We start from the raw sequence: 12,636 nt of genomic DNA, 5'->3' as shown, positions 1-12,636 counted from the left end.
GGAGAGGCGTCTCGGTCATGTCTGCATGTCTCCCGAACCCGTAGGGTCTACACACTTAAGGTTCGGTGACGCTAGGGTTGTAGAGATAGATGTATGCGGAAACCCGAAAGTTGTTCGGAGTCCCGGATGAGATCCCATACATCACGAGAGGTTCCAGAATGGTCCGGAGGTGAAGAATTATATATAGGAAGTCAAGTTTCGGCCACCGGGAAAGTTTCGGGGGTTACCGGTATTGTACCGGGACCACCGGAAGGGTCCCGAGGGTCCATCGGGTGGGGCCACCTATCCCGGAGGGCCCCATGGGCTGAAAGTGGAAGGGAACCAGCCCCTAGTGGGCTGGGCTCCCCCCATGGGCCTCCCCCATGCGCCTAGGGTTGGGAACCCTAGGGTGGGGGGACTTCCCCCTTGCCTTGGGGGGCAAGGCAACCCCTTCCACCCCTTGGCCGCCGCCCCCCAACCCTAGATGGGTTTTGGCCGGCCCCCCTCCCAAGGGGGGCCTATATAAGGGGGAGGGAGGGCAGCAACCCACAGCCTTGGGCGCCTCCCTCCTCCCCTGCAACACCTCTCTCTCTCTCGCAGAAGCTCGGTGAAGCCCTGCCGGAGACCCGCTACATCCACCACCACGCCGTCGTGCTGTTGGATCTCCATCAACCTCTCCTTTCCCCTTGCTGGATCAAGAAGGAGGAGACGTTGCTGCACCGTACGTGTGTTGAACGCGGAGGTGCCGTCCGTTCGGCACTCGGTCATCGGTGATTTGGATCACGGCGAGTACGACTCCGTCATCCACGTTCATTGGAACGCTTCCGCTCGCGATCTACAAGGGTATGTAGATGCACTCCCTTCCCCTCGTTGCTAGTATACTCCATAGATGCATCTTGGTGAACGTAGGAAAATTTTAAAATTATGCTACGATTCCCAACAGTGGCATCATGAGCCAGGCCTATGCGTAGTTACTATGCACGAGTAGAACACAAAGCAGTTGTGGGCGTTGAGTTTGCCAATTCTTCTTGCCGCTACTAGTCTTTTCTTGTTTCGGCGGCATTGTAGGATGAAGCGGCCCGGACCGACCTTACACGTACGCTTATGTGAGACAGGTTCCACCGACTGACATGCACTAGATGCATAAGGTGGCTAGCGGGTGTCTGTCTCTCCTACTTTAGTCGGAATGGATTCGATGAAAAGGGTCCTTATGAAGGGTAAATAGAAATTGGCAAATCACGTTGTGGTCATACGTAGGTAAGAAACGTTCTTGCTAGAAACCTACAAACCACATAAAAAACTTGCAACAACAATTAGAGGACGTCTAACTTGTTTTTGCAGCATGTGTTATGTGATGTGATATGGCTAGAAGATGTGATGAATGATATATGTGATGTATGAGATTGATCATATTCTTGTAATAGGAATCACGACTTGCATGTCGATGAGTATGACAACCGGCTGGAGCCATAGGAGTTGTCTTTATTATTTTGTATGACCTGCGTGTCATTGAATAACGCCGTGTAAATTACTTTACTTTGTTGCTAAACACGTTAGCCATAGAAGTAGAAGTAATCGTTGGCGTGACGACTTCATGAAGACACAATGATGGAGATCATGATGATGGAGATCATGGTGTCATGCCGGTGACGAAGATGATCATGGTGCCCCGAAGATGGAGATCAAAGGAGCATGATGATATTGGCCATATCATGTCACTATTTGATTGCATGTGATGTTTATCATGTTTTTGCATCTTATTTGCTTAGAACGACGGTAGTAAGTAAGATGATCCCTTATGATAATTTCAAGAAAAGTGTTCCCCCTAACTGTGCACCGTTACGAAGGTTCGTTGTTTCGAAGCACCACGTGATGATCGGGTGTGATAGATTCTAAAGTTCGAATACAATGGGTGTTGACGAGCCTAGCATGTACAGACATGGCCTCGGAACACACGCAATACACTTAGGTTGACTTGACGAGCCTAGCATGTACAGACATGGCCTCGGAACACGGAGGACCGAAAGGTCGAGCATGAGTCGTATAGAAGATACGATCAACATGGAGATGTTCACCGATCTTGACTAGTCCGTCTCACATGATGATCGGACACGGCCTAGTTAACTCGGATCATGTTTCACTTAGATGACTAGAGGGATGTCTATCTGAGTGGGAGTTCATTAAATAATTTGATTAGATGAACTTAATTATCATGAACTTAGTCTAAAATCTTTACACTATGTCTTGTAGATCAAATGGCCAACGTTGTCCTCAATTTCAACGCGTTCCTAGAGAAAACCAAGCTGAAAGATGATGGCAGCAACTATACGGACTGGGTCCGGAACCTGAGGATCATCCTCATAGTAGCCAAGAAAGATTATGTCTTAGAAGCACCGCTAGGTGATGCACCAATCCCACAGAACCAAGACGTTATGAACGCTTGGCAGCAGCGTGCTGATGATTACTCCCTCGTTCAGTGCGGCATGCTTTACAGCCTAGAACCGGGTCTCCAAAAGCGTTTTGAGAAACATGGAGCATATGAGATGTTCGAGGAGCTGAAATTGGTTTTCCAAGCTCATGTCTGGGTCGAGAGATATGAAGTCTCCGACAAGTTCTTCAGCTGTAAAATGGAGGAAAATAGTTCTGTAAGTGAGCACATACTCAGAATGTCTGGATTGCACAACCGCTTGACTCAGCTGGGAGTTAATCTCCCGGATGACGCGGTCATTGACAGAATCCTTCAGTCGCTTCCACCAAGCTTCAAGAGCTTTGTGATGAACTACAATATGCAGGGGATGGAAAAGACCATTCCTGAGGTATATTCGATGCTGAAATCAGCGGAGGTGGAAATCAGAAAAGAACATCAAGTGTTGATGGTGAATAAAACCACTAAGTTCAAGAAGAGCAAGGGTAAGAAGAACTTCAAGAAGGACGGCAAGGGAGTTGCCGCGCCCGGTAAACCAGTTACTGGGAAGAAGTCAAAGAATGGACCCAAGCCTGAAACTGAGTGCTTTTATTGCAAGGGAAGTGGTCACTGGAAGCGGAACTGCCCCAAATACTTAGCGGAAAAGAAGGCCGGCAACACCAAAGGTATATGTGATATACATGTAATTGATGTGTACCTTACCAGTACTCGTAGTAGCTCCTGGGTATTTAATACCGGTGCGGTTGCTCATATTTGTAACTCAAAACAGGAACTACGGAATAAACGGAGACTGGCGAAGGACGAGGTGACGATGCGCGTCGGGAATGGTTCCAAGGTCGATGTGATCGCCGTCGGCACGCTACCTCTGCATCTACCCACGGGATTAGTTTTAAACCTCAATAATTGTTATTTAGTGCCAGCTTTGAGCATGAACATTGTATCTGGATCTCGTTTAATTCGAGATGGCTACCCATTTAAATCCGAGAATAATGGTTGTTCTATTTATTTGAGAGATATGTTTTATGGTCATGCCCCGCTGGTCAATGTTTTATTTTTGATGAATCTCGAACGTGATGTTACACATGTTCATAGTGTGAATACCAAAAGATGTAAAGTTGATAACGATAGTCCCACATACTTGTGGCACTGCCGCCTTGGTCACATTGGTGTCAAGCGCATGAAGAAGCTCCATGCAGATGGACTTTTGGAGTCTCTTGATTACGAATCATTTGACACGTGCGAACCATGCCTCATGGGTAAGATGACCAAGACTCCGTTCTCCGAAACAATGGAGCGAGCAACCAACTTATTGGAAATCATACATACCGATGTGTGCGGTCCAATGAGTGTTGAGGCTCGCGGAGGATATCGTTATGTTCTCACTCTCACTGATGATTTAAGTAGATATGGGTATGTCTACCTAATGAAACACAAGTCTGAAACCTTTGAAAAGTTCAAGGAATTTCAGAGTGAAGTTGAGAATCAACGTGACAGGAAAATAAAATTCTTACGATCAGATCGTGGTGGAGAATATTTAAGTCACGAGTTTGGTGCACACTTAAGGAAATGTGGAATAGTTTCACAACTCACGCCGCCTGGAACACCTCAGAGAAATGGTGTGTCCGAACGTCGTAATCGCACTCTATTGGATATGGTGCGATCTATGATGTCTCTTACCGATTTACCGCTCTCATTTTGGGGCTATGCTTTAGAGACTGCCGCATTCACTTTAAATAGGGCTCCGTCGAAATCCGTTGAGACGACACCGTATGAATTATGGTTTGGGAAGAAACCTAAGCTGTCGTTTCTAAAAGTTTGGGGATGCGATGCTTATGTCAAGAAACTTCAACCTGAAAAGCTCGAACCCAAATCGGAAAAATGCGTCTTCATAGGATACCCTAAGGAAACTATTGGGTATACCTTCTACCTCAGATCCGAAGGCAAGATCTTCGTTGCAAAGAACGGGTCCTTTCTGGAGAAGGAGTTTCTCTCAAAAGAATTGAGTGGGAGGAAAGTGGAACTTGATGAGGTGATAGTCACCCCTTCCGAACTGGAATGTAGCGCAGCGCGGGAAAATGTTCCTGTGGTGCCTACACCGACTGGGGAGGAAGTTAATGATGATGATCATGAAGCTACAGATCAAGTCACTGAACTTCGTAGGTCCACAAGGACACGTTCCGCACCAGAGTGGTACGGCAACCCTGTCCTGGAAATCATGTTGTTAGACAACGGTGAACCTTCGAACTATGAAGAAGCGATGGCGGGCCCGGATTCCGACAAATGGCTAGAAGCCATGAAATCCGAGATAGAATCCATGTATGAAAACAAAGTATGGACTTTGACTGACTTGCCCGATGAGCGGCGAGCCATAGAAAACAAATGGATCTTTAAGAAGAAGACGGACGCGGATGGTAATGTGACCATCTACAAAGCTCGACTTGTCGCTAAGGGTTATCGACAAGTTCAAGGGGTTGACTACGATGAGACTTTCTCACCCGTAGCGAAGCTGAAGTCTGTCCGAACCATGTTAGCAATTGCCGCATACTATGATTATGAGATATGGCAGATGGACGTCAAAACGGCATTCCTTAATGGCTTCCTTAAGGAAGAGTTGTATATGATGCAGCCGGAAGGTTTTGTCGATCCTAAGAATGCTAACAAAGTATGCAAGCTCCAGCCCTCAATCTATGGGCTGGTGCAAGCATCTCGGAGTTGGAACATTCGCTTTGATGAGATGATCAAAGCGTTTGGGTTTACACAGACTTATGGAGAAGGCTATGTTTACAAGAAAGTGAGTGGGAGCTCTGTAGCATTTCTCATATTATATGTGGATGACATACTATTGATGGGAAATGATATAGAATTCTTAGAAAGTATAAAGGCCTATTTGAATAAGTGTTTTTCAATGAAGGACCTTGGAGAAGCTGCTTATATATTAGGCATCAAGATCTATAGAGATAGATCGAGACGCCTCATTGGTCTTTCACAGAGTACATACCTTGACAAGATATTGAAGAAGTTCAATATGGATCAGTCCAAGAAGGGGTTCTTGCCTATATTGCAAGGTGTGCAATTGAGCAAGGCTCAATGCCCGACCACGGCAGAAGATATAGAAAAGATGAGTGTCATCCCCTATGCCTCGACCATAGGGTCTATTATGTATGCCATGCTGTGTACCAGACCTGATGTAAACCTTGCCGTAAGTTTGGTAGGAAGGTACCAAAGTAATCCCGGCATGGAACACTGGACAGCGGTCAAGAATATCCTGAAGTACCTGAAGAGGACTAAGGATATGTTTCTCGTTTATGGAGGTGACGAAGAGCTCGTCGTAAAGGGTTACGTCGACGCTAGCTTCGACACAGATCTGGATGACTCGAAGTCACAAACCGGATACGTGTATATTTTGAATGGAGGAGCAGTAAGCTGGTGCAGTTGCAAGCAAAGCGTCGTGGCGGGATCTACATGTGAAGCGGAGTACATGGCAGCCTCGGAGGCAGCACAGGAAGCAGTCTGGATGAAGGAGTTCATTACCGACCTAGGGGTGATTCCCAATGCGTCGGGCCCGATGACTCTCTTCTGTGACAACACTGGAGCTATTGCCCTTGCGAAGGAGCCCAGGTTTCACAGGAAGACCAGGCATATCAAGCGTCGCTTCAACTCCATTCGTGAAAGTGTTCAAAATGGAGACATAGATATTTGTAAAGTACATACGGACCTGAATGTAGCAGATCCGTTGACTAAACCTCTCCCTAGGGCAAAACATGATCAACACCAGGACGCAATGGGTGTTCAATTCATCACAATGTAACTAGATTATTGACTCTAGTGCAAGTGGGAGACTGTTGGAAATATGCCCTAGAGGCAATAATAAATGGTTATTATTATATTTCTTTGTTCATGGTAATTGTCTATTATTCATGCTATAATTGTATTGTCCGGAAATCGTAATACATGTGTGAATACATAGACCACAACGTGTCCCTAGTAAGCCTCTAGTTGACTAGCTCGTTGATCAACAGATAGTCATGGTTTCCTGACTATGGACATTGGATGTCATTGATAACGGGATCACATCATTAGGAGAATGATGTGATGGACAAGACCCAATCCTAAGCATAGCATAAAAGATCGTGTAGTTTCGTTTGCTAGAGATTTTCCAATGTCAAGTATCTTTTCCTTAGACCATGAGATCGTGCAACTCCCGGATACCGTAGGAGTGCTTTGGGTGTGCCAAACGTCACAACGTAACTGGGTGACTATAAAGGTGCACTACGGGTATCTCCGAAAGTGTCTGTTGGGTTGGCACGGATCGAGACTGGGATTTGTCACTCCGTGTGACGGAGAGGTATCTCTGGGCCCACTCGGTAATGCATCATCATAATGAGCTCAATGTGACTAAGGCGTTAGTCACGGTATCATGCATTGCGGTGCGAGTAAAGAGACTTGCCGGTAACGAGATTGAACAAGGTATTGGGATACCGACGATCGAATCTCGGGCAAGTAACATACCGATTGACAAAGGGAATTGTATACCGGATTGATTGAATCCTCGACACCGTGGTTCATCCGATGAGATCATCGTGGAACATGTGGGAGCCAACATGGGTATCCAGATCCCGCTGTTGGTTATTGACCGGAGAGGCATCTCGGTCATGTCTGCATGTCTCCCGAACCCGTAGGGTCTACACACTTAAGGTTCGGTGACGCTAGGGTTGTAGAGATAGAGGTATGCGGAAACCCGAAAGTTGTTCGGAGTCCCGGATGAGATCCCGGACGTCACGAGAGGTTTCGGAATGGTCCGGAGGTGAAGAATTATATATAGGAAGTCAAGTTTCGGCCACCGGGAAAGTTTCGGGGGTTACCGGTATTGTACCGGGACCACCGGAAGGGTCCCGGGGGTCCACCGGGTGGGGCCACCTATCCCGGAGGGCCCCATGGGCTGAAAGTGGAAGGGAACCAGCCCCTAGTGGGCTGGGCGCCCCCCATGGGCCTCCCCCCATGCGCCTAGGGTTGGGAACCCTAGGGTGGGGGGACTTCCCCCTTGCCTTGGGGGGCAAGGCAACCCCTTCCACCCCTTGGCCGCCGCCCCCCAACCCTAGATGGGTTTTGGCCGGCCCCCCCTCCCAAGGGGGGCCTATATAAAGGGGGGAGGGAGGGCAGCAACCCACAGCCTTGGGCGCCTCCCTCCTCCCCTGCAACACCTCTCTCTCTCGCAGAAGCTCGGTGAAGCCCTGCCGGAGACCCGCTACATCCACCACTACGCCGTCGTGCTGTTGGATCTCCATCAACCTCTCCTTTCCCCTTGCTGGATCAAGAAGGAGGAGACATTGCTGCACCGTACGTGTGTTGAACGCGGAGGTGTCGTCCGTTCGGCACTCGGTCATCGGTGATTTGGATCACGGCGAGTACGACTCCGTCATCCACGTTCATTGGAACGCTTCCGCTCGCGATCTACAAGGGTATGTAGATGCACTCCCTTCCCCTCGTTGCTAGTATACTCCATAGATGCATCTTGGTGAACGTAGGAAAATTTTAAAATTATGCTACGATTCCCAACAGATAGAGCGATACTTTCTCCTTCACGAGGCCAAAAGTTATATATATAATTCCGATCACGATGAACTAGATGCATAGGATAAATTTTTTTGGTGGAACTCCAATTTCAAACGATTCCAATTCCATGATCCAATATCATCGCATAGCCTATACCATGCCAATGTTTTTCCCTTAAAATCTAAAGGGAAACCCTTTTTCATAACTTGATCCCTGGGTAAACCTGCAAGCTTAAACAATCCACAAATTTGTTCCACATATATCAAGTGCATATCAGGATGTTCTGTTCCATCTCCTGCATAAGGATTAGCTAGTAGTTGTTCTATCATACCCGAAGGAATTTCATATTCAATATTTTCAGTAGGTGTAGTAGGTTGAGGGGTAGCTAATTGTGGTTCTGGACGAGGTGAAGATACCCCGAACAAACTCCTCAAAGTATTGTTTTCCATAGTAACAAGTGGCAATAAATTTCAGCACACTATATAAATGTTTCCTTACCAAATTCGATTTACCAAAGGCACTTCACTCCCCGGCAATGGCGCCAGAAAATAGCCTTGATGACCCACAAGTATAGGGCATCAATTGTAGCTCTTTTCGATAAGTAAGAGTGTCGAACCGAACAAGGAGCAGAAGGAAATGGCAAGTAGTTTTCAGTAAGGTATTGTCTGTAAGTGCTGAAATTGTAAGTAGCGAGTAGTTTGATAGCAAGATAATTTGTAACGAGCAAGTAACGATAATAGTAAAAAGTATGCAGCAAGGTAGCCCAATCATTTTGAGGCAAAGGACAGTCCAAAATGGTCTCTTATGATAAACAAAGCGTTCTTGAGGGTACACGGGAATTTCATCTAGTCACTTTCATCATGTTGGTTCGATTTGTGTTCACTACTTTGATAATTTGATATGTGGGTGGACCGGTGCTTAGGTGTTGTTCTTACTTGAACAAACCTCCTACTTATGATTAACCCTCCCGCAAGAATCCGCAACTACGAGAAAAGTATTAAGAATAAATTCTAACCATAGCATTAAAATTTTGGATCCAATCGGTCCCTTACGAAATAGCGCATAAACTGCGTTTAAGCTTCTATCACTCTCGCAACCCACCATCTAATTGATACTCCACAATACATTCCCTTAGGCCCAAATATGGTGAAGTGTCATGTAGTCGACGTTCACATGACACCACTAAGGGAATAACAACATATATACTATCAAAATATCGAACACATATCAAGTTCACATGATTACTTGCAACATGATTTCTCCCGTGACCTCGAGAACAAAAGTAACTACTCACAAATTATAAACATGTTCATGATTAGAGGAGTATTAAATAGCATAATGGATCTGAATATATAATATTCCACCAAATAAACCATATAGTAATCAACTACAAGATGTAATCAACACTACTAGTCACCCACATGCACCAATCTATAGTTCCAGTAACAAGATTGAATACAAGAGATGAACTAGGGTTTGAGATGAGATGGTGTTGTTGAAGATGTTAATGGAGATTGCCCTCCCCAAGATGGGAGAGTTGTTGTTGATGATGATGACGATGATTTCCCCCTCCGGGAGGGAAGTTCCCCCGGCGGAATCTCTCCGCCGGAGGGCAAAAGTGCTCCTGCCCAAGTTCCGCCTCGAGACGGCGGCGCTTCGTCCCGAAAGCCCTCTCCTTTTTTTCTAGGTCAAAATGACTTATATACCAAAAGAAGGGCACCGGAGGTGGGCCGAGGAGGCCACAACCCACCAGGGCACGCCTGGGGGGCCTGGTGCGCCCAGGTGGGTTGTGCCCACCTTGTGGCCCCCCTCTGGTGTTTGTTGGCTCCAGTATTTCTTAAATAATCCATAAAAAATCTACGTGAAGTTTCAGCTTATTTGGAATTGTGCGGACTAGGTGGTCTGACGTAGCTTTTCCAGGTCCAGATTTCTAGCTGCCGAAATTCTCCCTCTTGCTGTGTTCCTTGCAAATTATGAGAGAAAAGGCATTAGAATTACTCCAAAAATCATTATTATGGATAAAAGCATTATAAATAACAGTAAGAAAACATGATGCAAAATGGACGTATCACGCCCCCCTTGGGTCCGAATTGGACTAGGGGAAGGGGGCGGCGCCCCCCTTTCCTTCCCTTCCCCCTCTCCCTTCCTTCTTCCCCCTTTCCTCCAGATGGAATCCTACTAGGACTTGGAGTCCTAGTAGGACTCCCTCCTCCTGGTGCGCCCAACAGGGCTGGTCGGCCTCCCTGTCGGTGTCAAAACCGGCGGATCTCGGGTAGGGGGTCCCGAACTGTGCGTCTAGGATCGATGGTAACAGGAGACAGGGGACACGATGTTTACCCAGGTTCAGGCCCTCTCTATGGAGGTAATACCCTACTTCCTGCATGATTGATCTTGATGAATATGAGTGTTACAAGAGTTGATCTACCACGAGATCGTAATGGCTAGACCCTAAAAGTCTATCCTATGTGAATATGGTAATGAGTCTCCCTATCCGGACTATACCCTCCGGTTTATATAGGCACCGGAGAGATCTAGGGTTACATGGGGTCGGTTACATAAGAGGGAATCTTCATAGTCGGTCGCCTAGCTTGCCTTCCACGCCAGGAGAGTCCAATCCGGACACAGGTATAGTCTTTGGCCTTCATATCTTCACAGCCCATCAGTCCGGCCCAATGAATAACAGGCCGGACGCTCGAGGACCCCTTAGTCCAGGACTCCCTCAGTAGCCCCTGAACCTGGCTTCAATGACGAGGAGTCCGGCGCGCAGATTGTCTTCGGCATTGCAAGGCGGGTTCCCCTTCTTCCGAACTCCAAGATAGTCTTCGGACGCAATGATTGTATCCGGACCTATTACACACACCATACTCAACTGCAGAGAGAATATATATATTTTACATGAGTTCTATCCGCTTACAGCTTTTTACAACACGACATCGCGTCTGCCCGGTCATAATTTCGAACCGTTTCTCTTCTGCAATTCCATGTTTCAAGACGCGGTCGCTATTGGCACGTCTTGTCGAAGCAGAGATCGTGTCCCCTTATTGCGGGATTCTCATCAATGCGGGAATGGGTAACCCAACCGTGCCGTTTATACAGCCCTTGGGAATAGGCAGATCTTAAGGCGAGTCAGGAGGTGTTTAATATATGCTGCCTTTATAAGGGGATAAGGATTCCCTCTTCCTCTTCTCACGCTCTCTCTCTGTCTCTGCCTTTCCAATCTCGAGCTCCGGCGCCCAAGTTCTCATCTCCTTTCCACTCAACCAACCATGTCCGGATCCGGTGGTCAGGGCAAGTGGATGGTCTCCTCCGTCAAGGAGGAGGACATTACTGAGCTCCGGGCGGCCGGATATTTGGCGAAGGGAATCGCCCACCGCTTGTCGGCCGAGGGACAAATCGTCCCCATGTCGGAGCCCAACGAGAGTTCTTCCGCGGGCTAGGGTTTCCACTTCACCCTTTCGTCCGCGGGCTAATGTATTATTACGGGATATATTTCCATGATCTGTCCCTGAATTACTTCCTCAACATCTCGGCGTTTATCGTCGTGTGTGAGGCCTTCCTCCGCATCCAACCCCACTTTGGGCCGTGGCTCAAAGTCTTCAACGTGAAGCCGAAGGTGTTGGATGGCCAGCACGCGGAGTGCGGAGGGGCAATGGTGAGTAAATTGTCCAACGTCTCCTGGCCCAAAGGCACCTTTGTGGATACGGTAAAGGAGTGGCAGAAGCAGTGGTTCTACATCACAGAACCACGCGGTGCCACCTGGACTGCAGCTGCCGAATTCCGCTCCGGCACTCCTATGCGACTCACCTCCTGGGTCGAGAAGAGTCCGGACAGGTGTTCTCGTGACGAGCTGATAGTGCTGCAGACGCGTGTTCAAAGCATGGTAACCAAGAGCGTCAAGCTCGTTGATGTGATCCAGGTGATGTTAGTTCGCCGGATCCTTCCGTGCCAGCACCGAAGCCACCCGCTGTGGGAGTTCAATCCGAAGAAGCACCGAACCCTGGTGAGGCTCTTCGAGACTACACACGAAGGCGCATGGAAGTTGCTCTTCAAGGGCAATGAGAAACCGCCGGCCGCGGATTCAGATCGCGGACACGATGCTAAACACCCCGCTAGCGAGGTATGTCATTTTTCATGCATTCTCCACTTGTTTGTTTTCAAGGATGACGCCTGAGCTTTGATTGTTGCTTATTCAGGACTGGATGGAGAGGGCGAAGCGGATCCAGTGTCCGGCTTCGCTGCCCGAAGAACCAGTCATCCCGCGTCTGGCGAAGATGTTGGTGCCGGCGCCATATAAGACGCCGGAGAAGAAGACCAAGAAGAAGGCAAAGGGGCCAAGAGTGGCCCCCACTGCAAGGGCACTTCGGACATGACGTCCGAAGAAGACGAAGCTCATTCCTCTGTCCCTGAGGACAATGACGAGGAAGAGGAGGAGGAGGAGGAAGAAAACAACCCTCCCCCTGAGGAGAGGAAGAAGAAGAGGGCGGCTTCGGCGCATCTAGAGGCGGAAACGCCCAAGAAGGGGAAGGGCGTCCCGGCGGTCAACACCGCGTGGGATGTTGACAGCAGTCCGGAACGACGCCCCCGTGCTAAGCCCCAGGCCGCATCGTAAGTGACATGGCTCGCTTGTGCGCACATCCGGCCCTTTCTCTCCATTATCTTGACATAGTTAACTGTACTAT

This window comes from Aegilops tauschii, chromosome 2 (genome assembly GCF_002575655.3).
Source record: "Aegilops tauschii subsp. strangulata cultivar AL8/78 chromosome 2, Aet v6.0, whole genome shotgun sequence".
Taxonomy (NCBI): domain Eukaryota; kingdom Viridiplantae; phylum Streptophyta; class Magnoliopsida; order Poales; family Poaceae; genus Aegilops; species Aegilops tauschii.
Note: the sequence above shows the minus strand (reverse complement) of the source record.